The 27804-nt window shown below is 37.0% G+C and overlaps 2 long non-coding RNA genes across 3 annotated transcripts in view; one reads left to right on the top strand and one right to left on the bottom strand.

The window, feature by feature from the left end:
- Positions 1–27804, top strand: part of LOC118910600 (uncharacterized) — a 266015-nt gene that overhangs the window by 142718 nt on the left and 95493 nt on the right. The gene's annotated exons all lie outside the window — the stretch shown is intronic.
- On the bottom strand, positions 43–25978 carry LOC130682636 (uncharacterized). The gene is made up of 3 exons (XR_008995941.1): positions 23369–25978; positions 1314–1486; positions 43–1175 (listed from the first exon to the last, which is right to left on the bottom strand). It is a non-coding gene; the product is annotated as an uncharacterized LOC130682636 (long non-coding RNA).

Below are 27804 nucleotides of genomic sequence, written 5' to 3' on the forward strand. Positions count from 1 at the left end.
GTCCATTTTAATTATTTTGATTTCACAGATAATAAAGCCAAAGCTCAGAGAGGTTAAGTAATTTTCCAGATATCTCACAGCTCATAAGGAGCAGGGCCTGGGCTATGACTCACGCTTCCTTGTATCTGATGACAATGCCTGCTCTTCACAATTCTTCCATCCTTCCCTCTCGACTCCAACACAGATCACTCCCCAGAATCGCACGATGTCCTTGAAAGACAGTTCGCATGGCTCATCCAACATCATACAGTTCCTTGCTTGGGTGAAAGTCATCGCACTGGGCTATGAACTCCCCAGAGACAGGGGTCTGCTTGTCTCTGTCTCCCAGTGTCTAGCATGGTATCTGGTACAAGGTACGAACACAGGAAATGTTTGATGAGCAAACAAATAAGTAAATGAAACAAACATTTGGTAAGGAGCTGCTTTGCCGAAGACCCTTTATTGTTGGTTTCCTGATAATCTCTGCTCTAGTATGGAAAGTTGTGTCACATAATAGGATTTGAATTTATTTTTAGATGTTAATGACAAATCAGTTTTCTTGGTGAAACAGTTGAAAAGTAAAAGCATGAGCAGAAGGAAGTAAAATGTTCTGTTTGGGGGCAGGTGATCCAGCAAAAGGCTGCAAGTTCAAGGTTAGGATCTTGAAGAACAGGTAGTCAGTATGTTAGGGTCAAACTCAAAAAGGCTTGCTTCTCTCATGATTCAGAGTCTAGAGGGAGCCATTTCAAACAAACTAACAGCCTCCTTCCAGGTTATAAAGCAGCTTGGTTTCGTTCTTTCTGAGGGAGCACCAGACAGCAGATCTGGTCTCTAAACTGTCTCTTAGAAATACAGCCATCGCTTTGCAGGGCATGTAGGAGGAAAGCTATCCTCCTATTGAATCAACAATGCAGCCTGAATTTTTAAACACCAATCTCAGAGGAAGGAGCAGACAGCTCCGAACTGCCTCCGTGGAACTCCAGCATAGAACACACACAAGAGGATTCCCACACACCTGGATCCCCAGCCACACCGGTTGGTTAAGGGTTCTTACCAGCTCCTTAGAGAGGGGCCGTTAGGGGCAGAGGCTAGTCAGCACAGCATAGCCTCATCCTCTGTCATCCACAAGGACCCAGCGTTAACTCTATCAAGTTCCCATGCGAGAGCGTGGGCCCAATTACAGGTTTCCCTGCCATCTGAAAAGAGAGCATTCCTATAAAACCTTCCATAAGTTACAATGGCATGAAGTGAAGAAGCAATTACCATTAATTTATATGGAAAATTTTTTTAGTGTTCCCAGACCCAAAAAATAACCTTTTAGGCTTTTTTGATACCTTAGGGCACATCTTGTGAACGGATGCACAAAATAAATCGAGATGAAGCACAGATGCTCACGCAGTTCAAAGCTCCAGCAGCTTGCTGCCGCGATGCGGAGAGCGGTTCCTGGGGAAGAGCTTGGCGGGGCCACTCTCACTGCTCCGGGGTGCGCTGCCTTTACAACGGCTCGCTGCAAAACAAATGTTGAATGCTATTTCTGCTTTATGCCTTTTTTCTAAACGTGAAAATCCTCATCAGATTTCTTTTGTTCAGGAAAACCGGTACCAACGTAGGTCTTTCGTAAAAGTGAAGAGGCCTAACAAGCACTTTTGAAAAGTGGGGGACACCTGTATTTTCAACTGAGCCCTGAATTAAAGAGCTGAAAGCTTTTCCAGATATGGTCTGGACAGAGTACATTAGTTTATTGGAGGAGCCAAGCCAGTAGGCATCCCTTTAGGCAGGCTGCTGCCCGACTGTCTTACATATTGCCAAAGACTTGGGATTATACAGAGTTTGGGTTTTTATTTCAGAGTGCAAAGAGGTCTGATGTTTTGGAGCATTAGGGGGCTTGTATAGAACTGATGAAACCCAGGGCTGCAGAGGGAGACCCAAAAAGTCTAACTCTTCCCAGGGAAGTCATTCATTTCCGTTTGCGTCTTCCTAGGCTGTTCTGAGTATGCATTTTGTGATTGATCTCAGATTGCTAGGAAGGTGTTCCCTACTGATGATCTCCTAGTGGCTTCTTCTTTAGAACAGTGCACATAATATTGAATCATAGAATGTGATGATTTCAATTATTTCTAAGAGCCATGGGAAAACACATTGTGTGGACTAGGTGACCTGGGAAGATAATTACATACCTGCCTTATTTGTTGGCTGCTGCCTAAAATCTTCCACTGAAGCTCAGTATTATTATCTCTTTTTATAAAGCTAATTTCCTAAAAGACATGTAATCTTGTAGGGGGAGCCTCCTTTTCTGTGACAGAATGTGATAAAAGTGCAAATTTCTATGATAATATTAGTCATTGATAGGCACAGATTTAAGGAAAGGTGAGACAAATTTAGATCAGATCACTAAAAAAGTGTATGATTTGAATTTAGAAAGGATGGAAATAAGGAAGCTGCTGGATCTTCTTTCCTGGTGAGTACAGTTAGTAGTCATTCAGCTCCAGCCTTCTATCCTCCTCTGCCCCCTTGCACACACGTGCATGAACGCACTCTGTTGTGCACACTCAGACCCAAGCCTGGTGCAGACATCATTTCCCAAATCCAGCCCAGAGGTTTCCTGCAGCTGGAGTGGTCAGCACCTGCATGGCTCTGCTTTGTGTCTGCTGCACTCCCTCACAGGCGGGCCTGGTTACCATCTGCATAGGTAAGGCCCGGGCCTGGCCCGTAACTGCCAGCCCAGCTCCTACAGGCAGAGCAAACCTGGACACAAAGCAGGCATCCTGCCATACCTGCACGGCCCTGCTGCATCCCTGCTTCTGTCACACAAAGACACCCTTTCTTTCTTGATATTCACATCTTTGTTTTCAGTAGCTGAGTCATTCTGGGAACTGGAGGGATGAGCAAAGTGAATAGGGCTCAAAACTAAATGGCTTTGTCACTGACTCCATTCATTCATTCATTCATTCACCCATTCATTCATTCATTCAAGAAACTGCTGTGTGCCAGGCTCTAGCAACAAAGCTGTGTAGAACTTCATCACTGCACTCGAGGACCTCAGAGTTTAGTGGGGGAAACAGATTAGTTACCAGAAACTGCAGCCCAGTGTTGTAAGAACTCTTAGACAAGTACATGGAAAGGGCCTTGCAGGCACAAGAGAGAAAGCTACAGATTTCATCTGGCAGAGTTTGAGAAAGTATTATAGGTTTTTACATTGTATCTGAGTTGAACATTGAAGAATGCATAGGAGTTTGCTGGCTAGAGAACTGGAAAAAGGTATAAAGTCACCAGTAAGAAGTCACAATTTTTTTTAGAAATTGCAGATTGGGGAATAAAAAACAGGAGTAAGTGACTCTACCCTATGGCATTAAATTAAAAATCATTAGTGAAAAAGTCTCAGGGAAGTCCCAAAATATTCAGTTAAATAACAGATTTATGAATAACTTCTGAATCAAAGCAGTACTCACAGCAAAAGTGAATATTTTGAACTGGATCGAAATGTATGTACAACATATTAAAATTTGTGGGAGGTTGTACAAGCAGTAATTAGGGGAAAATTTATAGCATTAAATGCCTATGTCAAAAATGAAGAAGGGTCTTCACTGAATGAGCCCAGTTTCTACCCCAATAAACTAGAAAAAGAAGATATTAAATGCAAGTAAGCAGAACAAAGCAAATAGTAAAGATCAGTAGTCAATTAAATTAATATTAGAAAAATAATAAAGATCAGTGAGACCAAAAACTGATTTTTTGAGAATAATGAGTGAGTAAATCTCTAGTTAGACTGGTGAGGGAGAAAGAAAGAGAAGAAACAAATTACCAATATAAGGAATGAGAAAGATGGCATAGATTATACAGATATTTAAAAAGATGATTAGGGAATAATATGAACAACTTTATGTCAAATGAAGACAAATCACATATGTTTACTCAAGGAAAGATTAGATAACCTAAGAAAGATTAGATAACCTAACAAGATTAGATAATCTATTTTAAAAATTGAATTTAAAGCCAAAAACCTTCCCTCAGAGAAAACTCAGGACGAGCTGGTCTCACTGGTGAATTCTACCAAACATTTAAGAAGGGAAGTTCCCAGCCCATGAAGGATAGAACCAGTGTAGAAGTGTGCTGTCCAGTGCATTAGCCATTAAACTCATGTAGCTGTTACACACTAGGAATGTGGCTGGTCCAAACTGAGATGTGCCATGTGTGTAAAATTTAGTACAAAAAAGACCTAGAAAAAATGCAAACTATCTCATTAATAATTTTGATATTGATCATATTAATTTATTTTCACCTGTTTCATGTTACATTTTAAATGTGGCTGCTAGAAAATTATGAATGTGGCTCATGGGTGTGGCTCACATTCCATGTTGATTGGGCAGCACAGGTTTTGAGTGTCACCAGATGCTTTGTGTTCAGAACCACTGAAACCTGGCCTAGAGAATAGTCCCGTCCACACAGAGCCAGGCCCCACTCCAGGATGCAAGTGGTGGAGCAAGGCAGGGGACTCACACACGATTCCTGGGTGACCTCAGTGCAACCTGGGTCTCCCCAGGAGTTATTAGATCCATCCAGGCAATACCCCCACCTGGGAGTCACCAGCATATCTAAGTGAAAAGGCCAGTATGCCTTCTCTAAGAGTAGAGATCATCGCTAATAGCTCCTCTCTTTCTCTGCCCTCAAGCAATGATTAGCAATTTAAATCCAGCCTGTCCCAGGACAGCTGCCTCTCCCACCTCATCTTGCCCTGTGACTCGGCAGCAAGAGAAAACTGTAACTAGTGAGAGCCATGTCCTCCCGTAGTATGACTAACACCAGTGTGGAGGAGAAACTCCACCCCAGGAGAATTGAGCCTGACCTCCAACTTGTTCCCATGGCTCCTGGGCTCTGACTTCCTTTTCCAAGCACCTCCACTGTGCAGAACCCAGAGCACATACCCCTTGTGCATCGTGCTTGCTCCAGGGACACCCCACTGTGCATATACCTTGCCTGCACCCATTCCATTTGGCCGTTGTTATATTGCGGCATTCACCCCTGGCCTTGAGATAAAGACCCAGGTACTATTCACATCCCCCCATCCACCACTGATAGAACTCAGAAACATGGCCCCCTGCCTGCTTCTGTGAGTCCCTGCTCGGCTCACAGATAACTTAGTCCAGCCCTTTTCCTCCAGCATCATCAATGAAACCTGACATCCTTAGTCTGGCATTTAATCTTTCTTATAATGACTCAAACCAACTTTCCTGATGCATATCTCATTTTCTTAGCAGAGGAGAAACATATTCTTCAACATACAGAGAAGAGAATGAGGTACAGCAGCCATGGAGATGGTGTGGTTGTAGAGGCCAAAGTAGTCTGATGCAAACAGGGCATGTCTTTGGGGTCTCTTTTTATAGCTTAAACACTCATGTAATTTTTTTTTGCATTCTAGTGTATACACACACACATCTTAAATCACTGCTTAGTAGAATTCTTTCCCCAGGGGGGTGTTTCATTATGTTACCCTGGATTATGATACCCCTGATACCCTACAAGTACACCCAAGGATAGACATTCCTCAGTTTAAGAAAAAACATGCAACAGAAACCTTTTTCAGCCAGCCCAGCTTCTTCAGGTAGGAAATTTCACCCAAGTTTCTCTGGCCTTCTGGGAACTACGTGGCCTCTCAGAAGGTTCGATTATTTGAATCCCTTCTACCTATTGCAGTTGTATTCAAATTTTTCTGCTTCTTGCACCATCGCTGACCTGCAATCAGGACACAGGCTCACTGGGCCGCTGCTTCAGTGTCTGTCCCTGTCTCCTGTTTTGATCTTAGCTACTATGTCCTTCTTTTCTGTCTTCCCTTTTATATCATGAGGTTTGAAAAGGCAGAACTCCTATCTATCTTGTTCGTAGCTTATCCTACAAGTTAGTAAAGTGTCTGGCCTATAATTAGTGCTCACTGAGCACTTGGTAAATCAATGAATGTTTAAATGCAAAAGGATTTGGTGTGTCTTACCTTGAGAGACTATCAATGTCTTGAGGACAGGGTCTACCTTCTGTGCCCTTGTGTTTCCTTTGGAACCATGACTAATGCTCATTTGGTGTTTGTGGGCAGATGGGTGATGGATGGGGATGATGGATGGAGAGTTTAGATACTTGATAGAATTACCACCCAGCTCAACTTACTTTCTTTACACACAAATTGCAAGTGAGCCTATCTATATTTGCTATTTTACAAATAAGGGGATATATTTTAAAGTAGCCCTGTGCTTCTGTACTACATGCTATTAGGTGTGGATATAGAGCCATTTGGGGGGCTCTGTGAGAAAGGATCATGGGTGGTAAAGGGACAACCAGATGGTAATTGCCAACAAGAAGAGACAGGTGCTCCTCACATCAGCAGCATCAGTACATGCCCAGTGTCTGTCCAGCTGCTATGATTTCGATGTCTTTGATGGAGAGCATGTCAAATGGCATACTTACCACCAGGCTTCATAATTCGGTAAGTAGATGGTATAACCATGGAGCAGAAATGGGATTCCCAGCAATGGAATTCCCATTGATATTCATAGCACACAATGAAGAACTGGAAGATATTGAAGGCAGAATAGAGAGGCATGAGCAGCACATACTCTTCTGGGAGAAAGACGGTTTTGATGGATCTGAGTGGGAAAGATGGGTTTTACAAACTAGTTCTAATCAGGAGCCTGCTGTTGGTGCTTTCTGTCATTTAAACCTTGTTACATATTTTTGGTTCAAGAGTTTCTATCCCATATTCAGATATTTTCAGAAGTGGTGGGGAAAGAGATCAGAGAGCTAGAGAAAGGGCACACAGTGTGGCATAGTCCATTGGCACTGCTGTAACAGGATACCATAAACTGGGTGGCTTAAACACAACAGAAACTTACTTCTCATGGTTCTAGAGGCTGGGAAGTACAAGATCACAGTGTGCACAGATTCGTGTCTAGCGAGAGCCCACCTCCCAGATGACTGTCTTTGGAAATGTCCTCACATAACAGAAGGGGCAAGGGAGCTCACTCGGGCCTCTTCTGTAAGAGCGCTAATCCCATGTGTGAGGCTCTTCTCATGACCTGCTTGCTTCCCAAAGGCCACACCTCCTAATACCATTTATTACCTTGGGGATTAGGATTTCCACTTATAAATTTTGCTGGGGATGCAAACATTCAGACCACAGCCAAATGGATGTATGGTATTCAAACACCGTTTCTGAATAAATTAATAAATGAATGTAGAAATTATAATACTCCAAAATGTATTTGTCCCTTTGGCTATAAGAACAGAATAGATAATTGATTCCTTATGTTAGTCCTGGAGGACACCTGTTCACCATCTAGAACAAGTCAGGAGCCCACTAGACCCAGGATTCTGGGTTCTTCCTGTGGCTTCCTGCTTCCTGGCCTTCCTGTTGCCATACACATTTAGATTCCATGACGCTGACCTTCCTGTACTAGTTTCATTTGACATGACTGCTCTTCCCTCATCTTTGTTTTTTACTATCAAAAAATGGTTGACCCTGTTAAAAAACAAATAACCTTTAACCTTGATATACCAAGTGTGGTCTGAGGGGCAGTGGCCTTATGTCTCCTGGGAATCTGAGATTTCACACAGAATTCATAATCAGAATTTGAATTTAACAAGATTCCCCCGTGATTTATATGTACTTTATAATTTGGAAGCACTGCTTTCTAACACCCTTCACTGGGCTGCTCTTTATAATGGCCATTCTGCTCTTCTAAATTCACTCCTTCTGTCTTAAATGATGACCCTGCATTTGGTCATCCAAGTAATTTTTCTTTTCTCCGTCCTAGAGATGGCTTTTTCTGGCCCACTGCTAGCAAACACTTCTTTACTACCTGGAGATGAGCCTTCCAGGGCTGTGCCTTCAAAGGGAGAGGAAAAGAAATTAGCTTAAAGTAAGTTTAACTTCTTTGTCCACTTAATTTCATATAGGATACACATAGCTTATTTTTATTTTCCTAAAGGTACCAGTTCCTAATTTCTTGAAACTGTAGGTTATTAAACAATAGTTCACATATATTCTTAAAGTTGAATGTGTTAGATCAGAATTGTAGTTTGGGTCCTTGCTGTTAAGAAAATATATTTCTAAATACCATAAATGCTAATATGTGTGATATTAGGCCACTCACAAAACATGTTTATGGGTTTCTTGCTATGTTATTTACTAGGCAACCTTTTGTAACCCAGAAGACCAGAATAGGAAGTCTCTCCCACTCACACCCACCCCCAGACCCATGCACAGCAAAGTGTAATAAACTGCAGGGTGAGTCTGTACACTGGGAAAAATGGGAATATGGTAAAAATAAGCAAACCTATCAGGCAATTAAGGTGGTCTTGGCTGAGGATTTCAGTTTGTAATATAACGTTGTTATGAAGCAGATGGTGATGAAGAAGGGATTGATTTGACCTTTTATAGTTTCCAAATGTTCTTGAAATTTCCTTATAAAGAACTGGTTTTCAAATTATCCAGGTTGCTGGTAAATTTCTTTAAAAGTGTCCATCTTAAAATAAAAATTCAGGCTTCAGAATGCAATAGCTCTAGATTCAAATAACAGCTTCAGCATTTTCTAGTCCTATGAACCTAGACAACTCAGTTTGTGCATCTGTAAATGTGAGACTTCATAACAATGTGTAGAGTTGTGAACTATACAGAAAATGCAAAATATATGGTACATAATTGGGACTCAATAGCTGGTAGCATTTATTATCTAGCTTCTAGGATAATGCTTTGCAGAGTAAATGCAAAAGAAATATTTGTTGAATTCTCTCTCTGCCTGACCTCATCTTCCTATGTTGAGGGACAGATGTAGTAATGATCTGGGGAAAAGGTCTTCTCTTGATAAGTTCACTGAGGAATTAACTTATTTAAGCAGTCCCCAATTTAAAAATTGATCTTGTTAACTAACTCTGTCAATAAGAGATTTTAGAGTGACATTTTGGGAATACAGTGGTCAAATAGACATCCCATAGACGTCCTTGAAATAGCCACAGTACTTCCATGAAATGATTGCTGGTTCTAACCTACAACCGAGGAGGGAAAATATATCTCAGTTTACTTCCCAGGACACAGTCAGTTAACTCAGGTCAAATTTCTTACTCATCAGGTTTAGGAGAAAGAATCTCCGACCTTGGCATGGGGGAACAAGTCAGACATTCATAATCACAGAACTTTTGCATGTTAGTGTTTATATTCTAGCTGAGTCGCTGTATAGCAGAAGAGTTAGTGGTATTTTTATCAGTTGGACAGGATATACATGAAAGGACTTGGGATGAAGAACTGGAAAAACAATGTGCCCTGTTCCACCCATGACCTTGAGTGATCACCTTGAGTACACACCTAATACTTATTTTATATGCTTATTCATTCTATTAATTAAACCTTCTATAATCTCATTTAAATACTGCTCATAACTAAGGGACAGATATGATATGCTTTAGGTTCCTTAGGTGGTAAAGGCAATTTGTGAAGTTAAGGTTTGTGATTGGATGTGAGTGGGCTTGGGGCAGGGAGGAGAAGCACATGAAAAATCCTTGACCTAGTTCTTACAGGTCAAACTAAAAATGAGGTCACAATTTAAAAAATACATTTCTAAATTGGCTGAGTAATCTCCATTTTTAGTACTCTGCAGTGATAAAGTGAAACATTATCTAAACTGCTGATGTTTATTCCCAAGAAACTACTTATCAGATTTTTGGCTTTTTCTTTATTTGGTCCTTTAAAATGGACATTTTTCCCCCTCTTTGCGTAGTTCTGCTCTTCTCTTTAAAAGGACAGATGATAATTAGAAAATTTTAAAAATATTTTCACAACTAATTTTGTATGATCAAAAAGTAATGTTTTTCAGCTTGAGAAAACATTTACAATCTCATTACTTTCCAACTTCATAGTCTAAAGGTTTTAGTTTGGTTTTAAAGAAGTCTTTTAGGAATCAAACTAGATTTTTTTCCTACCAATGCACCCACCATCCACATGAAAACTAGAATATTAGAATGTTGACCAAATCATACTATGCGATTGTCCCTCTGTAGCTCTTTTCTCACCCCCTTAGGTAACAACCATCCTTCATAGTGACCTCATTATAGTTTCTTTTCCCCTTCAATTATTAAGTCTCCACATTTATTTTCTTAAACTTGTACAAGAAGGTTAGAAAATCAGTCTTTATCTCCTAAGAACATGTGATTCTTTCAGAAACATTCAATGTAATGTAAAATAATAATGTACTGGAGGGGATGTTAGTCCTTGTTTTCTAATTAAATACTGAAATGTGGTGTTTGACAAGGAGTAGCACAAATCAAACTTTATGACATTATAAAAGCAGTTTTACATCTTCTGTGAGGAACCTGCTGTCAATTAAGAAAGCTATGTCATTTGCCATGTAGAACTGACATAACTAACCAATGCTATTCAAAGAGTACAGCGTCAATAACAAGTTACATGCATACCTGTCTTTCCATTTGCGCTATGTACAGTGAAAGGTTGCTGCTTTTGAGAGACAGACCGTGGTCCTTCTTCTTTGCCTCCCTGTTACGAGTAGTCAAATCAGGGAACTTCATTGGTTCCCTGCTAGTGGATAAACACTTCTTAGTAAAGATCAAAACAACTTGCGTATGGGAAATCCATTATAGGGCTTTGCTATGTCCTTTTATCCATTTGGCTGATGACCTAGGATGCAATGTAAACGTGACCAATTTAAATCAATAAACATTTGTCAAGTTTTCAATTCCTAACAGTCCTTACTCTCATATTCACCTTTGGAGAACTATCTGGGATTTAATGTGGTAACGGAAGAATTACTACTTCGAACTAAGTTATTTTGGTTCCTTCTGAAAATGAGCTACTTTGGTTATTGAAGCAGAATCTACCAGTGACCAACTACTCTGATTTCTTGAAAACATTCTCATTTTCATCAGATCACCAGTTATTGAGAACAAAGGCAATCACGTCAGTATCACAGGTAATATTAAATATATACATTTCCTTTTGCAGGAAAAAGGAAATGATACACTGTATTAGAGGGCATTCAAGCGTATGCTATGAGGAAGCAATTTTTGAAAATGACCTCTAGATCTAGCAACCTATTTAATATGTTTTAATACTATGTACACTTTCCTCTTACATCTAACAAGCTGAAATAAGTTATTCAGCAAAACAAATGTATTGCCAACCTTATTTTATGCATGGGGAAAATAAAGGAAGATTAAAAATTAAAAGTTTCCCTTTTTGTAGAAAATGTCTTTCAGTGGTTTTCAGCCTCTAATTTTGTTACAGAAAGCAATTGGAACCTAGATATTGGTAAAAAGACTGGGATGGTTAATTATATATGCCAACCTGGCTAGATTATAGGGTGCAGCTCACAAGTTCAAGAGCTGCACCTCCCGGTTCTCCAGACTGCCCACCCCACGTGGGTGCTTGTATCACGTCCCAGCCCCCTCTTCCTTTGTAAAGCATATAGTTTGGTTTCAGTTGTTGCAAATTCATAAAAATATATATTATGTGCTATGTAATATTTTGAGAATTACTTTTCATTCAATTCTATATTATTATGATTTAGTCATATTATTGCATACAGATATTGTTCATTCTTAAGAGCTATACGATATTCCATTGTGTAAGTATATCACAATTTATTTATCCACTGTACTGTTAAAGAGCTCTCTGATATTTCCCATTTTCATTTTGATCTTATAAATAGTACTGTTCATGAGCATTCTTATAAATGCGTCCTGCACATATATAAAAGTACTTTCTTAAGGTAAGATTCTATAAGGTGGATAAGTTATGTAAGTTTATTCATATCTGCCCTCAAAACTTGATTTAAACAGGTGGGAGCATGTAAGCTACTCCTTTATCTATAAGGATATTTTTATAGAAGGATTTAAAAATGAATCATATACAACTGACTATAAGACAAATTTCTTTCCTGTTTTTTTTTGAAAAATCCCCTCATCCTTCCTGGCACAACTAAGATTCTAGTGTGAACATCTGAATTATAAAGCTGCACCTGTTCATGATTCAGATTGTATCATCTTTGGTATATACTATGCTTGTTCTCATTCCAGTTATCTTGTCTCATTCTGGGATCTTTTTTATTAGTCACACTGAATTCTTAGCTTTTGTCAATGCACTCTATCAAAGTGTAGCTTCTGAGTATGTAGCCACTTATCCACTGGTACTCATGGGTGACTTTCATTTCGTGAAGTGTACTCTGCATAATGCAAGTTGCTTTCTTTCTTAGTAAAAGGACTATGTTGCTCTATCTTTTCTCCTCTCTCATCTCAGAGTTCTTCAAATTGTTTGAGTCTTCTCTAGTGATTTCTTCAGAAATCATCTCATATGTGCTCTCTAGTGGGAGGAGAATGCTTTGAATCCCCTAGTGGGATGTTCTGCTTTATATTTTAAGTTGCATCTAAAAAATTGGTGCCCATGGCCCAGAAAAATGTGCCCAATGATACAACTTTGAAACATCGTTAAACTTCTTCCAGACAGCAGAAGCTCTACGTAGTATCATATGTAGCCACATCACATCTGAATATCGTTTGTATCATACTGAGAAAGGGGTAAGCACAGGATAAACAGAACAAGGAAAAGTTATCTAAGACCCATGGGGTGGTCAGAGAAATTGTCTTGGAAGAGATTAACTCTAAAGGGTCAGTAAGAGCTTGATAAAGAACAGAGAGGAGGAAGATAGCCCAACATGGGGCAAATATAGTGGAGACAGTCTATGGAGCTTTAAAAGATGGCTCATTCCCTTCTGCAGCTTAGAAAACATTGATATCATCACCCAGTTAAAATCCTCAGTATGGCAGTGTGGGGAACCTGCCACCATCACCATCACCACTGGGAACCACACTGGTGGTTAGTGTATGTAAGTATGATCTCATATACATGCATTCAAAGTGACATTCATATCAAACTAGATTATTTCACACAAGGGACAAAGTGCAAATCTTAGCCACATATTGTGTGCCAAGAGGGTGGTTTTTAAGAAGAATTCCCCATGGTGTCTTTCCTTATCAAGGGCTAAGTGTTCAAATGAAGACTCTTGCCATGTGTTGCTATTCGAGCAGATGGCGTAAGGGTTTGTCTGCCGTGTGGAACTTGTTAAGGGGGGAGGTCTTCCTGATAGAGATCAAGAAGTCTGCTTACATTTACTTGGTGGTGGGATGGTTTATAATCCATTCATGCTTATGAATATAATGCCTTTATAATTACTTGCAAGTAAATCAAGAGCCTCCAGAATCAACTCAAGGGAAAGGCTGTTTATCTGATGCTTTGACTTCTGATCACTCCAGACAATGTATCCACTCCTTGTCCATGTCATTGAATTATGTTTTACATATACATCATCTTAGTTCTGCTATGATGATTATGAAAATATTATTTTGCCTGTCTCTGGGAGAGGGGTCAAAGGGCTACTTTAGGGAAATGGCTGATGGTATTAATGCATAATAACATTAAGACCAACCACCACTAAAATATGACCACCTTCAGTACCACCCAGGTGCTATGTTATATAGATGCGGATGCACTAGGTTTTGCTACGGTAACAAGCAGCCCCCTAATCGCAGTGGTTTAAGACAAGAAAAGTTTATTTCTCTCATACAAAGTCACTTCAAAACTTTGCAAAGCAGCTGTCCTCCGTGTGCTGGCTCAACATTCCAGGGTACTTGAATATCATGGCACTTACATCTCAACACACACTTCTATAATCTCCTAGACAAAATGAGAACTGGAAGACCCTGCACTGACAATTAAATGTTCCAGCCCAGAAGTGGTACAAGTCTGTTCTGTCCATAATCCACTGGTAAGAACTAGTCATAAGATTCCCCCCACTTGCAAGCTGGGTTGGGAACTTTAATTCTCCCTTACACCAAGAAGTGGAGGAAATTGGATAGATAAGTATTTCAATAAATCAGTGTGATTATTTCAAATTTGCAAGGCAACTTTATGCAGCAAAAATTAATATGCTCCTTTTAAACATGAGAGGCAACATAGATTAGGTGCCTGAGAGCATGGGTTTGAGTCAGATAGTCTTGGGTCCCCAACATATGATCTGTGGGGGCTCAGGCAACAGGTAATCTCAAACATAATCTGTTTCATTTTTTGATAAATTGGGATGAGATTATCTACCTCATAGAGATGTTTTGAGGTTTAAATGCAGTAAGTAAAATGGACTGCATAGTAAGTGCTCCAAAAACTTACGCTCATATTATTAAAACACTCATTGTCAGATGTTGAGAAATGCATTTCTATTGAGTAAGAGATTATTCATCTCAAATATGTTAGGGGAACAAACTGACTCAGAAGACAATTTTTTAAAGCAAGACAAACTGGATTCAGAGCTCGCATTTATCTAATTTCCCACTGTATCAGAATGTCTCTTGTTTTGACATGGGATGATGATTCATTATCAGGTTGTCCCCAACCTTCTGTACGAATAGCCTCTTTCTCTAACCAAACCTCTCCACCCTGCCCTGACCATATCCATAGAGAGAACTTAGACTTAGACTCAGTTACTCAAGCATTTATGGAAGGAAGGCAGGAAACACCATGTGTTGTGTCATGCAACTTGGACTGTAATCCTGACTTTATAACAAAATATTTGTGTGGTCTTAGGCAAGTCACTTAAATTCTCAACAATAAAATATGGGATAGTAGAAGTTTGTGTGTCAAAAAATAAAACAGGAAAGTTTCATTCCTGCTTTACAGGGCTGTGGGGACCAAATAACTTAAAAGATTTAAAGACACTTTAAAACAGGCAAAGAAGCATGCAGAATGGAAGTTGTTGCTATTAATTCTTAAGGAAAGAAATGGTCTACCTAGCATAGAAGCAGGTAGCATGAAGACTTGGGTCTGTGTAGGATTCATTGGTCTGGTTTCACTGAAAGGACCTATTGTGAGAATAGTACATTTGTTCAAACGCCCTGAACCTGTAGGCACCTACACACCCCATTTATCAGTCAGCCTGACTTGCTGCCCACCTCTTAGCCACCCAGATTGTCTCTTTCTGATATTAAAGGAGATATATTTCACTAACATTAAGACTGTTCTTTCTTAGGCAAAAATTTCTTACCACACTAAAACACAGATAACAGAAATGGTGAACTGGACTTAATCACAAATAAAAACCGCTGTTCTTTAAATATACTATTAGGAAAGACACTATTCAGATAATTAAATGATAAACTATAGACTGAGAGAAAATATTTACAAAATATATATTTGAACAAAAGGCTTCTACCTGTAAAATATATAAGGAACTTATCCAACAAACAAAACCTTTGTCTCCTTGAGATATGACAGTTTCTCAGACTTTCATTGTTTTTTATGACCTTACTTTTTTGTTTGTTTGTTTTGTTTTATAACTTTAATATAAAAAAACCTTAAACAGAAACAGACATTAAAGGAGGGAAAACCAATGCCACTCAACAGCATTGTGGTAAAAAATAAATATCAGCAAACTGAAAATTTTTATAAATAAGATATTAGCAAATTGAATTTAGTAATATATAAGAAAAATAATGCATTATAAATAAGCTGGGTTTCTTCTAGGAATGCAAAGTTGGTTTAACTCTTAAAAATCAATTTATGTAATCACATTATAGAAGGAGAAAAATCATATCATCCAACAGATTTAGAAAATAAATTTGATAAAATTTAGCATTCAGTCATGATATACATATGCAGCAAACATCATACTTGAGGAATTTTTAAAGCATTCCTTCTAATGTCAGGAATTAGATAAACATGCCTGCCATCACCACTTGTAATTTATAGGCAACACAGTAAGGAAAGAGAAGAATAAACATATAAAGATTGGAAAGGAAGAAATAAAACTATTTATTTATAGGTAACATTGTTTTGTATGTGAAAAATCGAAAAAAATCCATAACTAAACTATAGATTTCACATATGCCTTTTGTTAGATACAAGGTCAGTGTACAAATTCAATTTCTGTATACCAATAACAAAAATTTGAAAATGAAGCAGATACCTTTATAACAGTACCAAAAAACCATAAAAAATTTAAGAGCACATCTAATAAAAGATGTGTAAGACCTCATAAAACCATGGAATATTATTGAAAGAAGGATCTAAGTAAATGGAAAATAGGTCATGTTCATGAATTGAAAAACTAAATCAGAAAGATGAACTTTCTCTCCAAGTTGATTCAGTTCAATCCACATGACACTACAGGGTATTGAGGAAGAGATGTGCTTTTCATAAATGGTGCTAAGAAAAAATAAAAAATTAAACTGACTCCTACTTCACACAATCTATACAAATCTAGAGTCTCCTAGACTTTATTATAGGAGAAGCACTTCATGACTGGGGTCAGTAAAGATTTCCTAAACGGGACACGTACAGCAGTGACCATTCAAAAAAAAAAACGATCAATAAATTGTATTACAGTAAATTTTTTAAAATGTAAAACTGCATTAAGAGTGTAAAGGCAGACTGTAGAAAGGGAGCATATAAACTGGTGAAGAGTTTTTATCACAGTTGACAAAGAATTCTTACAAATTAACAGTAAAAAAGACAGACAACCCAAAGGGAAAATATGCAGGAAATATGACCACGCATTTCACAAAAGAGGATATCCAAGTGCCAAAAACTTACATGAAAGTACCCAACTCCATTAGTAATCAGGGAAATACAATTAAAACTCACACAACACCTCACCACCACACAGCCACAGATGAATTAAAATAAAAAAGATGGGCAGTACCATGTTCCGGCAAGGTGAGGAGCTGGTGGGGGCTGTAACTTTGTACGGCCACGTTGGAAGGCTAGCGTTAATCACTAAAACTGGATTTGATCCTGGGATCCACTATTTTACTTCCAGGTTTATTAGCCCTTGAACTTTAGTATGACTTTTAGTTTTAAAGCGTACTGGTCAGATATTTGTAGACTATCCCTCAGTCGGGATCTGTCTGATGTTTTACTAAGACTGAGCTTATGGTTGCTTTGGGGAGGAATAACACAAAGGTAGAGTGCCATTCTCATCACAGGAGACCAAGGATACATACTATGAATATGTCTTATCACTGTTGAGATTAATGTTGATCACCTGACTGTGGTAGTGTTTGTCAGGTTCTTCCACTGTATTCTTTTTTCCCCTCTTCCATACTGTACTTTTTGGAAGAAAGTGAACATATGCAGCCCATACTTAAGGAGTAAGGAGTTATGCCCCACCTTTTTGAGGACACAGTAGCTACATAAATTATTTGGAGTTCTTCTACATGGGGACACTTTTCTATTTTCCTCATTTATTAACTTATTCATTTAATAATTTTTACTAGTATGAACTTATAGATATTTATTTTGTACTTTGGGTTACAACCAATATCATTTTATTTGTTTATTGCTCAAATGGTCCCAGCTTTGACGTTGGGAGTGTCTTCAGTTGACTCCTGGACCCCTTTGATGTATTCCCATCATTATGGTTCTTTTCAGTACTTCCTTACTTTCTGGAACTACATGGTGCTCCAGGCTCATCTTTTATATTCCCTGTCCCTGCCCTAGAATCAGCCACGTCTCCAAGGAGCTCTGGTTCCTTTTATTGGGAATTGGTATTAGAAACCAAGATCCAGGTGCTAGGTGTGCTCATTATTACTGGGGTGTCATTGCTTCTAGGGCCTTTAAGCTAACAGAACAAGAAAATACATGTGTGCCTAACCCATGTATATATCTATAAATATTTCTATATGTATCCATCTACATCTATATTAAGCTAAACATGAGTTCATACTAATCTCTCCAACTTAAATCTAATACTGTGTAGATCATTCTAGACTTCTCTTCTTGCTTGTCTGTACCCTCCCAGTCCAACAGTGAGAAATCTGATTCCCATCATTGTCATCTATTACTTAATTGTTCAATTATAGTCTAGATATTTAATGGTTTCAGAATTGTTAACCCAAGGCTGATGGGAAACAGCTTTGTCAACTAGAATACAGTGCTTATATGCAGTTTCTTTTGCTTTGGTCTTCCAGATGCCACTCATTTCCAAAGTTAACTGAGGTCAGCCCCTTTTCCCACTCTCTTCAGTGATGTAAATTTACATCTTTGTACACATCCTGTCTTAGTATCCATCCCCCCCACCATCACCAGATAACTGTTTTTTAATTTACATACAATCACGCTTATTGTCTGTGCTGTAAATTTCTATGGGTTTTGACAAATACATAATGTCATGTATTCACTATTACCATTATCATACAGATTGATTTCACTGCCTGAAAAAAATCTCACACTTCATCTGTTCAACATTTTCTCCTTCCCAAATGCCTGGTGACCTGTGATCTGTTTATGCCATCTTTCTGCCTGTCATTTACAGAATGTTACATACCCAGGATCATACAGTAGGTAACATTTCCATACTGGCTTCCTTCACTTAGCAGTATGCATCTGTGTTTTTGCATTGCTTGATAGCTCATTCCTTTTAATTACTGAATAGTATTCCAGTGCATGGGTGTGCCACATTTATCCATTCACCTCTTGAAGGATGACTTGGTTATTTCTAGGTTTGGAGATTATGAATAAAGCTTCAAATATTATATGCAGATTTTTGTGTGGACATAGTTTTAAATCAGTTTGGTAAATACCTAGGAACTCGATCACTAGATTTTTTGGAAAGACTATGCTCAGCTTTGTGATAAATTGTCAAACTGTTTTCCAAAGTAACTCACCATTTTCATTCCTGCCAGATCCTATTTTTCTGAATGGTTACAGAAATTACTATTGTCAGTGTTTTGGATTGCAGTCATCTAAAAATGTTTATAGAGTTATCTCGTTTCAATTTGCAATTCACTGATAGCAAATGATGTTGAACATCTTTTCATATGCTTATTTTCATATATCTTTGGTGAGCTGTCTGTTCAGATCTTTTTCTTATTTTTTAAAATTAGGTTGACTTTTTAAAAAGTTCTCTAGTTTTAAGAGTTCTTTGTATATTTTGGATACAAGTCTTTTATCAGATATTATGAATTTTTTCTTCTTGTATGTGGCTTTTGATTCTCTTAATGTTTTCTCCTGCTGAGCAGAAGTTTTTAATTTTAACACAGTCAAACTTATCTATCTTTTCCTTCGTGGATTGTATTTTTGGCATTGTATCTCATCACCAAACTGAAGGTCACATAGATATTATAAAATATTTTCTTCTAGAAGTTTTATAGTTTTGCATTTTTACATATAGGTCTATGATCAATTTTGAGTTAATTTTTCTGTAAAGGTTGATTTTTGTAAATCTAGGTTCTCTTTTTTTTTTTAATGCTCTGAGATTTTTAAAGGTCATTATCCATTTTCCCATTTTCCTATTGGGTTGTTTGTCTCTATATTTCAAACCTAGGGAGTTCTTGATATATCCTTATTTTATTCCTTTTTTAGTTACATGTTTTGAAATATTTTCTTCCAGCTTGTTGTCTGTGGCTTGCTTTAAAATATTTTCTTGGTTTCTTTATTAAATATATATATTAGGACAGTACTATTCATATATACAACTTCAGACATCATTCACATTGTATTTTATTGAACATCGTAACCCTGTATACAGAAATTTTAAGTTGAATTTTAAAGCTGACAAATAATCAATCTTTTCTTTATGGCTGGCCTTTTATCTTTTCTATGAAATTCTTTCCTGTTTGGAGAAAGAAAATATATTTCATTCCATTAGCTTCTAAATTAAAAAATGGTTGAATTTATATTTAGAATATTCTTACATACAATATTTATTTAAAAATATGAGATAAAGATATAATTCAATTTTTTTCTGTGTGGATAAGCATTTGCCCCAACATTTATTATCTGGTCTCTGATTTTCTTATTGACTTATGTTGTTACCTCTGACATATATAAAGTTCCTCTATATGTGTTTGATTAGACTTTCTATTCTGTGTCTTTGATCTATTTGTCTGTTCTTTCACCAACAAATTAACTGTATATTTATAGTAAATAATCCAAATTTTGAAATTGCAGAAGAGTGAGCATTGACTTCTTCTTCTAATTTTTCTTGGCTCTTCTTGATATTTTAAAATCCCATATTAATTTTTGCTTATCAAATTCCATTAAAAATGTATGAAATTTCTTTTAAGAATTGAATTAAATTTATGGATTAATTTGGATAGAAGTGCCATATTTTAGATTTTGAATATTCCTACTGATAAATATTGTATATCTCCCCATATATTTTGATATCTTTACTGTTCCTTAATAATGTCTCCTTTTCCTTCCTGTGAAATTTAGCTTGTATTTTGTTGAATCAATTCCTACATATCCTATAATGCTTGTTGCTATTATGAATGGTATCTATGTATTTTTAATTGCATTTCTAAATTGATTGTTTCTGGCATATAATAAATGTACCAATTTATATATATTTCTCTTCTAAATAGCTAACTTGATATACTCTTTTATTTGCTCTTTTATTTCTATACTCTGTAAATTTTTATCCAATTATAGTATTAGTCAACAATGGCATTCTTTCTGTAATGGCGCTTATTTTTAAAATGTCTCATCATATCAGTGTAAGACCATTAATTCAAGGAATTAATGGATACAATGTTGAACAGAAGCTGTGACAACAAGCATCTTTCTCTTGATCAAAAACATATTTCTAAAATGTATTAGTTATAGGTTTTGTTAGAAATACTTGTTAAATTTAAAAAATTCTGTTTTATTCCTAGTTTGCTTAAAAAATCGTACTAAAAATCAGGTGTTAACTCTTCAAATACTTATTTTTTGCTGTGTTAACAGTAATCACAGATCTCTCCATCTGATAATGTGATGAATTATATTCAGCCACTTATATGAATATTCCATAAATATTTATTGAGTGTCTATAGTGTCTATCATTGAAATCAAGGTATTAGGGAGAGAGAACTAGGAAAATAGAAGATGGTGGTCAAAGAATGGAATGCATTCAACTGAAATTATTTAGAAAGTGCAATTGTAGAAATGTAAATTGTGTATAACCATGCAAAAGAGTGCTTAGGATAAGATTATCTGAAGAAAGGTGTTCAAGTAATTAATGGGTGTTGGAGAATCATCCGTATGCATTTTGAAATCACCAAGAATTAAGATAGGACTAATGTTGCAGGTGGTGATCGAAGAGCTATAAACATGAGACATGAAGGGGAGTGGGTTGATGATAGCAACAAGTAATTGTAGCAGTGGTAAAATCTGATGCCATGAGATTCAGTCCTGGGGGTTTTAAGGGAGAAGGAAGGGAGAATGGTTTAGAAGTGACAATGAGGGGCACAGAGGATACTTAGTCCTCCTCCAATTAAGAGGGCTGGCTGTATGGTAGCAACATCTCAGAGAAGAGTCAAGTTGTTGTAAGAACAAAAAGATAAAGGATGTTTAAAGATGATTTTGAGTATATAGGAAAACAATAATAATTGAGATCATCATAGAAGGAATTTAAGAATTGAGGAGTATTTAGGAGATGGGAATAGAATAGAGCACATTCATAAAATCTTATAGAGGTTTGAGTGATGGAGTTGAGGGATAACTCAGAAGTCTGTCTTGTAGTGGTAACTGGGGATAATGGACATAATGAAATTAGGGTTAATGGCTACAACATGGGTAACAGGGATGAGGCTATTACACTTCGGGGAAGGGACAGGGTGGATGTCTGGGTTCTAATTTTTTTAAGAGTTTTTTTTTTTTTAGTATAGTTTTATTTTCACAGCAAAACTGAATGGAAGATACAGAGATTTCCCATCTACCTCCTGCCCTGGCCCACACATAGCCTCCCCTATTACCAGAATCCCCCACCAGAGTGGTACATTTACTACAATTGACAAACCTACATTGACATGTCATAATCACCCAAGTTCCTAATATACCCTATGATTCACTCTTGGTATTATACATTCTAAAAGTTTAGACAAATGTATAATTCTTATTATTTTTTTCTTCTATTCACTTTGGATTTAATTTGCCCTTGTTTTTATACTTTCCAAAGATGGAAATATAGACTATTGATTTTAGATCTTTCTTCTTTTCTATACTTGCATTCAGTGTGATAAATCTCCCTCTAAGCACTGCTTTCACTGCATCTCACAAATTTGGGTAAGTAGTATTCTCATTTTCATTTAGTTCAAAATATTTTTAAATGTCTCTTAATATTTCTTCTTTGTCCCATTTGTTGTTCAGAAATGTGTTTAATTTCCACATATTTGGGGATTTTCCAGTTATTCTGTTATTAATTTCCAGTTAATTCCATTTGTGGTCTGAGGACAGATATTTTTTGTGTGACTTCCATTCTTTTAAATTTGTTAAGGTGTGTTTTATGGTCCAGAATGTGGTCTATCTTAGAGAATATTCCATGAGAGCTTGAGAAGAATGTGTATTCTGCTGCTCTTGGATGAAGTCTGCAGATGTCAATTATATCCAGCTGATTAGTGGTTTTGCTAAGTTCAATTATGTCATTATTGATTTTCTGCCTGCTGGGTCTGACCATTTATGATAGAGGGGTGTTGAAGTCTCTAACTATGAAAGTGGATTCAACTATTTCTCCTTGCAATTCTATTAGTTTTTGCCTTACATAGTTTTATGCTCCATTCTTAGGTACATATGTGTGAAGGATTGTTATATCTTGGAGCATTTATTCTTTATCATTATGTGATGCTCTTCTTTATTCCTGATTAATTTCCTCATTTTGAAGTAGGTTCTGTCTGAAATTGATATAGCTACTCCTGCTTTCCATTGATTAATGTTAGCATGGAATATTTTTTTTTACATCCATTTACTTTTAATCTATATGTGTTTTTATATTTAAGGTGGGTTTCTGCTAGACAACATATAGTTGAGGGTTTTTTGGATCCATTCTGACAATTTCTCTCTTTTAATTGGTGCATTTAGAATATTTACATTCAAATTACTATCTACCATATGTGCTACCATTTTCTTTTTGTTGCCCTTGTTTTTGTTCCTTTAGTCTTTCATCTTTTTCTGCCTATTGTGGTTTTATTTTAGCATTTTATATAATTCCAGTTTCTCTCTTTTCTTAGCATATTAGTTATACTTCTTTTTTTAGTTTTCTTTTCTTTTTAGTGGTTGCTCTAGAGTTTGTAATATATATTTACAACTAACCCAAGTCCATTTCCACCTTCAAATAATATTATATAAGTGTGAGTGCTTTACAGCAACAAAATGATTCTGATTCTTCTCTCCTGTCCCTTTTGTCATTGATTTACTTCATTTCACACATGTATAAGCATACCTAAGTGTAACATATATGAATATATACATTATATATACATATATATGCATAAAATGTATATATAATCAGATATGAGTTAATACATTGTTATTATTTGGAATAAATAATATGTGTTAGATCAACTAAAAGTATGAAAAATAAAAGATCATATTTACCTTAACTTTTTTCCTTCTTCCATGCTTTCCCATTCTTTATGTAGATCCAACTGGCTTGTCTGTATTATTTTCCTTCCCTCTGAAGAACTTCTTTTAACATTTCTTGCAAGGCAGTTCTACTGGCAACAAATTATCTCAATTATTGTTTGCCTGGAAAGTATTTCTCCTTCACTTTTACAAGATAATTTTACAGGGTACAGAATTCTAGGATAGTGGGTGTTTTCTCTCAACACTTCAAATATTTTATTCCATTCTCCTATTCCCTGCCTGGTTTCTCAGGAGAAGTCAGATGTAATTTTTATCTTTGTCTATCAGTAGGGTGTATTTTTTCCTCTGGCTTTTTCATCTTAGCTTTTTTTGTAGTTTGAAAATGATGTGCCTAGGTATAGTTCTTTTTTGGGGGGCATTTATCCTGCTTGGTGTTCTTGGAGATTCCTGGATCTGTGGTTTGGTATTAATTTGGGGGTAATTCATAGTCATTATTGTTTCCAATATTTCTTCTGTTCATTACTCTTTCTTTTCTTTCTGATTTTCCTATTTTGTGTTTGTTATATCTTTTGTAGTTTTTCCCCTGGTCCTTCGATATTCTGTTTTTTATTTTCTTTCTTTCAGTGTTTGTTTTCTTTGCTTTTCAGAGTTGGAAGTTTCTATTGATATATTCTCTAGCTTGGAAATTCTTTCCTCAGCCTTGTCCAGTCTACTAATAAACCCTTCAAAGGCATTCTTCATTTCTGTTACAATATTCTTGATCTCTGGCATCCCTTTTTGGTTCTTTTTTAGATTTCCATCTCTCTTCTTATATTGCCCATCTGTTCTTGCAATGCTGTCTACTTTATTCATTAAGAGCCCTTAGTGTATTAATCATAGCCATTTCTAACTTGTGGTTTGATAATTCCAACATTCCTACCATGTCTGGTTCTGATGCTTGCTTTCTCTTTAAATTGTGTTTTTGTCTTTAGTATCCCATGTAGCTTTTTCCTAATAGCTGGACATGATGTGGTGAATAAAAGGAACTGCTGTAAATAGGTCTTTAGTAATGTGGTGGTAAGATGTGGGGGCAGGGAAAGTGGTCTATGGCCCTATGATTAGATCTCAACCATTTATTGAGCTTTATGCCTCTGGACTGGGAACTTCACTGGTGTTCCTAATTTTTTTTCTCCTTGCTTAGATGGGACATATGACTAGAGGGGGCTGGAGTTGAGTATTTCTCTTCCCTTAGGTCATTAGGCTTTGCTAATACTCCAGGAGATTAGGCTCTGTTAACTCGTTTCTTTTGAGGGCATGTTTTATTAAGAAGAACAGAGTGATGTGTTGTGTTTCATAATGGTTCCTTTTTCCCTCCTCCTGCTGGAAGTCTAAGAAAATTTTTCTGTGATATTTACTGTGAAAACCTGGACGAGCTCCTAAAGGTAATCTCAAAATTGTGGGGCCCCCTATGACTGGGTCTCCCAACATCCCTCACTCTTAGAGCTGTCTGCACTGAGTCTCCAGCAGATGAGCGATCACAGTTCCCTGGTATTGGTTCCTTGTTACACTTTGGGCTCATGACAGTCTGTTCCAGGGAGCCATGACTCCCTGGAGTTTCCTGTCTGTCTCTCCAATCACTGGGGCAATGGTTTGCCCTCCCCTCTCTTAAAGACACAAGAAACATTGTTGATTATTCATTCTGTTAGCTTTGTACTTGTTAGGATGGAGTGGTGACTTCCAAGCTTTGTGGAACACTCATGAGTTCTATCTTGATCTTGTTAAAAGAAACCGAAAGGTGTGGGGGAGCATAGACTTAGGTCCACTTGAAGTCCTTTGATGTTGGTAAGTCCCCTCTTGGTTTCTGATCATGGAGGAGGAGGTTGAAGGCCTCGGGTGGAGGGTGTGGTCGCAGTTCCAGTGAATGGGGCCCATCTGATCTCTTTGGGGGAGTAGCCAGTACTTCACATTCTTGTCTGATGATAAAGGATGACTGGAGAAGGCTGATTTACATCTACCCTGAGGAACTCCTCTCGGTCACTGTGGGGTGGAAAGATTTTGTTTATTCTATGTGGAGTATATTAGCATCTGTGTTAATAAGTGAAATCTGCTATAATTTTCCTCAGTTGTCATGTATTGGAATCAAGGTCATCCTAGCCTCATAAAACATGAGTTTGGGAGAATTCCTCCTTTTATTATTCTCTGGAACAGTTTGTGTAAGACAGGGCTTTTGTATTGCTTGAAAGTTTAGTAAAAGTTGTCTATAAAACTGTCTGGATCTGCTCGTGTTGATATTTTGGTTTGTGGGAAGGCAAGGATATGAAAAGACAAGGGTAGTGAGATAGACTTTTAACTCAATTTAATTTAATAGATATTCAGTTTGCCTATTTTTCCTTTGATCAGCATTGATACTTTTTAAATTAATCTGTAAAATTGTTCCCTGAAACCTAGTTTTCAAATTTACTGACATTAAACTATTCCTAACATTCTGTAAAGACTGGAAAAGGTCCCTACTGTCCCTGTAATGATATCCCCTTTTAAATTTTTTTCTTGACTAGTTGTGTGATGAATTTGACTATTTTATAAGCCTTTCAAAGACATTTTGAATTCATTGTTTTTCTCTGTTTCATCTTGCTTTTCTTTATTATTTCCTTCCTCTAATTTTCTTTAGGTTATCGTAAGTTATACGTTTAGCTTATAGGTTCCCATTCTTTATTATTCTCATATATATAAATATATGTTTGCCAGTGTGTATGTCCCTGCAATTTCTGCTTCAATTGCCTTCCATAAGTTTTCCATGTGATTATTTCAGCCTCTGTCTTTTAATTCACTTTTTATTTTTGACAGTTAGACATTTCTCTTTCTTTTGAGCTTTCATATATTTTAAATACTTCTCTGTTGATAATATTTTATTTGTGGAAAAATGGATTCTACTTTAGGTCAGTTTACTGCATTGCTGGAATTGGAAGGCAAATACACCTCTTAGAGTTGATGATTTTTTTGGGGCGTGGACTAAAAGGGGGGGAAATAATGCAACACTAATATCAAACTTTCTGAAAAATAAAAATACTGTCTATAAGGCAAAGAGCAGAGTAAGTGAATCTGTAGACCGGGATATGTGTAAGTTTTCTTAATAATAATTCTAAATCATGAGTCAAGTTGGTGGTAACATTTTAGTTTCTTTAACTATAATAGGAATGAGAAAGTCTTTACTATTCTATAGTCTTAGATGAGAATAGTTGAGAAAACACTTGAAAAAGTAGGCACAATATTAGAAAACAATATATGAAAGTTCGGGCTTCCACATGTTTGGAGTCTGATATAATGGGATGTATGTGACTGTGTTTTGTATATCATGCAGCACTACATACACATGACTGATTTTAAGTACCTAATTTGTAAGAAGTGCTCAATAAATCTTTTAGGCTTTCATAATCTAACCAAAACTAGTATATTAAGAATGTGCTGAGCATATTAAATATTCAGTTAGATGACATTAAAGGATAAATACCTGGAATGCATTCAGGTAGAATGGAATGAAGAGTTTGGTGTGTGAAGGGCAGCTATGAAGTTGTAATCTTATCCCCTCTACCTAAGAATTGTTGCAAGGCACCACTTTTTAATGACTCTGCCACTTTACTTGATTAGGACTGCATACTGCATAGTCCTTCATACTACATGCTCCACTTCACCTGGAGCCCATGCAGTATTCCCCTTTCCTGGACTGCAACTCAGTTCCTCGTCTCTCTGTACTTATCCAAAAACACATTAAGGTGCTCAGCTATGAAGGAAAGAAAAATGGGACTAAAGAAAGGAGTAGGCCACAACTGTATGGATCATGAGAAGTTATGGAGTTATGATTACGATTTCTAGAGATGAGTTTCCTAGCAACCACACCAACAAGGAAAACGTGATGAGCTGTATCAACACAACAGAGGAAATACTCATTTCTCAAGAGATACACACTTTCTGGCCTTTCATCACAACAATAACTTGCAACCAGATATGGTTATGTTCTTGACAATAGTTTTACAGCAAATTCAGAGACATTTTCACACAGCATGTGCTTTATTGTCACCACCACCTCCACCTTATAACAGCCAAAGGCATGACATTATAGCATAGCTTGGTGAAAGGCATTCTGCTGTGGCTAAAGTAATTGGTTCAGTGCTCTCTGGTTAAACCAAAGAAGATGAAAATGAATTCAGAATTCAGTAGTAGTGAGGTGCTACTCTCTGATAGATGCTGCCAGGCACTGAAACCTCACTCTATTCCTAGAACATGGGCTTGAACCTGAAGTGTGTCCGACTTGTAACTTATTTCACCGAGTTTAAATTCTTGGGAATTTAAATGATTCAGCCCAACAGATTCTGTTCCAGAATTCTGGGGTTCTCAGGACAGTGTAATGTGGATGGGGCAGGTTCTTGGTTAGAAGTTCTGACAGCCCAACTTGTCCAACCCCGTATAGATAC

Source organism: Manis pentadactyla, chromosome 2 (assembly GCF_030020395.1).
Source record: "Manis pentadactyla isolate mManPen7 chromosome 2, mManPen7.hap1, whole genome shotgun sequence".
Taxonomy (NCBI): Eukaryota; Metazoa; Chordata; class Mammalia; order Pholidota; family Manidae; genus Manis; species Manis pentadactyla.